The sequence below is a fragment of the Vespa velutina genome, chromosome 20 (genome assembly GCF_912470025.1).
Source record: "Vespa velutina chromosome 20, iVesVel2.1, whole genome shotgun sequence".
NCBI classification, from domain to species: domain Eukaryota; kingdom Metazoa; phylum Arthropoda; class Insecta; order Hymenoptera; family Vespidae; genus Vespa; species Vespa velutina.
Genome location: NC_062207.1, coordinates 3977428 through 3981516, shown reverse-complemented (window position 1 = coordinate 3981516; position 4089 = coordinate 3977428). Strand labels below are relative to the sequence as shown.

Below are 4089 nucleotides of genomic sequence, written 5' to 3'. Positions count from 1 at the left end.
TCAAAAAAAAAAAAAAAAAAAAAAAAAAAAAAAAAAAAAAAAAAAAAGAAAAAAAATATATATATTTATTTATTTTTTCTTGAAAAAAATTGGAATTTTTCAGATTGTCCCGCTGAAAAGCGCAGGGAAAGATCGAGCACCGCTCCAAAAATTGATAAAAATGAATAAATAAATAAAAAAATTGTTACAAATTTCATTTGGAAAATAATATTCGAGCGAAAAGATTCGAGTAAACTAACCTAACCATAGAAAAAATATTTTCATTTCACGTAGAAAATCGACATATCTTTGACGATCGAAGAAAACAGCGAGCTCCCTCAAACGTGTTCCAAACCAAATACGTGCTGGCGTGAGCCAACTTTGCGGAAAAATATCCTCCAACCCGGTGAGAATAAATTTTCGAGAAGAAGAAGAAGAGGAAGAAGAAGAAGAAGAAGAAGAAGAAGAAGGAGAAGGAGAAAAGAAAGAAAGAATGAAGGGAGGTAAAAAAGCTTGAATTTTTGAGAGGTCGAGGGCATAGGACAGTCGTTTTCTCCTCAGAAATTTGAAAGAAATGAGAAGATTTTGGCAAAGTTAGACGCATGCTTTGACTCTCTTTCCGAATCCCATCATCCCGTGTATATGTTAGCGAATCTCTTTCTCTCTCTCTCTCTCTCTCTCTCTCTCTGCAAATTTGTATGTGCCTCTGCCCTGCTGCGCTGCGTTAGCGTGTCGCTGCATTGCTTTACGTGCCATCGAGTTGGTGTGCGTTAGCACGTATATTAGGAAACTGTACGTCCTCTGCAGAGCTAGCTTTCCACGTGTCTCAGAGTTGGTGTGAGTTATTTTGCGTTAGCTCTCACGCGTCAGTGTGAGTGTTAGCAACCCCACGTGTAAGTATCGGTGGTAACGATATCTGAGCTGGTTATTCGTGGAACGTAGATGTCGCCAGGTGCGGTGTCCCCATACCGTTTACTCTCCCCGGTGCCTATTTCCATTCACCTCCCACCTCATCCCGTTCGATGTAACAGCCCACCCTTCGGGCAGCCAGGGCCGACTCAGAAATTGAACCACGGCTACGTGGTGTACGAGAACAGGGTCTTTGCTCTCGTTTAATATTTCAAGCAGTCCATTGGCTGCCTTGAGCATCGACATGCGCACCCCCTCTGCACCGCTTCCCTTCTATCCCCCATCCCTTCTTTCTTTTCAATACACATACACATCTGATACATACATACGTACGTATATATATATATATGTATATATATATATATATATATATATATATATATATGTATGTATATATGTATATACATATTGGATAGACAGATATCTATCTATCCATCGCACTCTTACACATCGATGTACCTTTATATATCTATACAGAGGTATAGAAAGAGACGGCTCGTTACATTGAAATCCGTAGGATAATCTAGCAGGTCTCTTCGTATCGATGCTAGACGTTGAAAAATCGATATCATTCCGTTTCTCTTTAGCTCTCTCTCTCTCCAGCTCTTTCTCTCGACGTGGTTAGCTTGTTTACTCGAGTATCGATTCTACCGGTGCCAAATAGCACGCGGGAAAGTCCAGGAAAGTATCTCGCGAGAAAATACTCTGTTATCGGCGTCGGTTTCAATTCTGTTGTGTGATCTAGATTTTTTTATCTCTTTTTTCCTCTCTCTCTCTCTCTCTCTCTCTCTCTCTCTCCGTCCGTCGGTCCGTCTATTTGTCTCTATCATGCAGGCCGAACCAAAAGTTCCTAAGCAATTAGAAAAATTTTGGTATATTAAATGTAATAAAAAATTAAATGTCGGCAAATCTAATAATTCGAATAGACGGACGTAATCTAAACGCGTTCGAAGAGACTTGGTCGAACGAGACTTGGTTGATTATCCATACGCGCCATTTTCATCGTATATACGTATATAGATGGATGGATAGATGGATAAATGGATAGAGGAGATGAGAGGTGAGAGGAAGGGACGTTGAACGATTTAACTTTTACGAGTCGTATCGGCGGAATCGAGCTCGCTAAGTCGTGCGAAAATACCGGTTGCTCCGGACATGCCGATAGGATTCCAAGAAATCGATTGCATACCTCACTGCACTAACTTTCACATGCGTTTCTCTCTGCAGTTGTGTGTATTAGCAGGATTGTAGTAGTCGTTACATTGTTTATGCGAACGTTAGTCGCGTTACGTTCGAACGTGATTAATTTTTCTAGAAAAAAATCTTGTCAATTTTCAGATTATTTATCTATTTCTTATTAACATTGTAGTTATTTGTAATTGGCATTTTTGTAATAATGTGTGTCTATATGTATGTGTATATATATATATATATATATATATATGTATATATATATATATATATATATATATATATATATATATATTATTGATATTTTCATGGAACGTATGCAAGTACGTGTGTGTGTGCGTGGGTGGGTGGATATGAGATGGCCGACAAGCTTCTGAAAAATACCCTCCAAGCGTTACAACCCTCACCACGTAGCTTCTCTTCCCGCCTTTCTCTCCCTCTCTCTCTCTCTCTCTCTCTCTCTCTCACTTTCGAACGAAGGGAGAGAGATCGAAACGAATGGGCCACACGTGTGCCACGTTCTCCCCTTTTTTTCCCCGTTTTCCTTCCTTCCTTCCTTTCTTCTTTTCTTTCAAACACATCCCCCAAGAGCCAAGCCATTTCGTCGATTTCCCGGAACTCGCAAAAGACAGTCAAACTCATGAAACGACACCCACGAGCACGTGTGATTTACACTCCTGCTAGGGGACCCCTTTCACCGACATTTTTTTTTTTATTCGTGTGTTTTAGAGGGTGGGGAACGGACCTGTCTACGAATATTATAATATATCTACTAGATCGGCCGATAAAAGTGTTCCTATAGGTGATTTTAAATATCAATTACAAGCTTTTCCGAGGCTTTGAATAATTCCATGTTTTTGTAAAACATTTTTTGTCCGAGGGATCTTTTATAATTATTTCCAGGCTTGTACACTTTGTACGATAAAATTTCAAGTAAAACTTTGAAACGACGAAGGTGGACTTACGATGCATCGAGCGATGCAATGGAAGATACATGAGTTAGAGGGAAGAGAATTGGGACCTGGGGATAGGGACATGTTGAAGAGGGTGGGTTAAAAAGGCGTTGAAAAGAACTAGACGTAGGTTGGTGACTCGAATATAAAGAGAAGCATTGAACTGGCATTGAATTCGATGAATATGCAATACCTTGGGATAGTATGGAATTGAAAAAATATCGAAGAGAGAGATAAGGCGAGATGTCCTGTTCAATGGGAAATGTACGTATGTAGGTATGTGTGAGCATAGGTATGTACATGCATATAGCAGCATAGAGACGATCGAGAAATGTCAGAGGAATAGAATTATTCCACTCAAATTTTTACGCGAATCTAGTTATTTTCTTTCTTTCTTCTTTTTTTTTTCTTTTTTATTTCTGCTGAAAACGAAAATGCCTTTTACTAACGAGACCGATTGTTCGACGCTGTCGCCATCTTTCTTTTTATTTCCCACTCCTCGAAATATATACGGAAGATATTTGCTTAAAGCCTTGACAACGCTTTGACGAATACAAAAACGGTTTATACAATTTCCATAATTAATTCATCCTTCTCGTCGTACTAATAACAGGACCGTTGGAATTTTGTTTGGTTGAGGTCAATTGGGAATACGACGCGAGTATCTTTATGTTCTCTCTTCTCTAACGGGTGTCTCACGGCGGACTTGCCATGAGAACAATTCGTTGCGTATGTAGATCCTATTCTTTTTTTTTCTTTTTTTCTTTTTTTCTTTTCTTTTTTTCTTTTTTTCTTTTTTTCTTTTTTTCCCCTCAAAAAGGAGTAACCAATTTTTAATATTAGCTAGAAACTTTTGGCCGATTCCGTACAATAAATCGAAAAGAAGAAAATGCTTGAAAGAACCCATCGAAGAAAACATCGGTTAAAATTTCGAATTCCTCTCGTCGATTTACGAGGATGTTTCCAAAGACGTGGATAAATCGTTTCGGCCATCCTGCCCTTCCCACTCCTGCGAAACTAGAGGAGGAGGAGGAGGAGTGGGGGGATAAAAGTTATA

The 4089-nt window shown here is 39.1% G+C and overlaps 1 protein-coding gene across 3 annotated transcripts in view; it reads right to left on the bottom strand.

Annotated features, from left to right (window-relative positions):
• Positions 1-4089, bottom strand: part of LOC124955979 (leucine-rich repeat-containing protein 4B) — a 56571-nt gene that overhangs the window by 37154 nt on the left and 15328 nt on the right. The window lies entirely within an intron of this gene.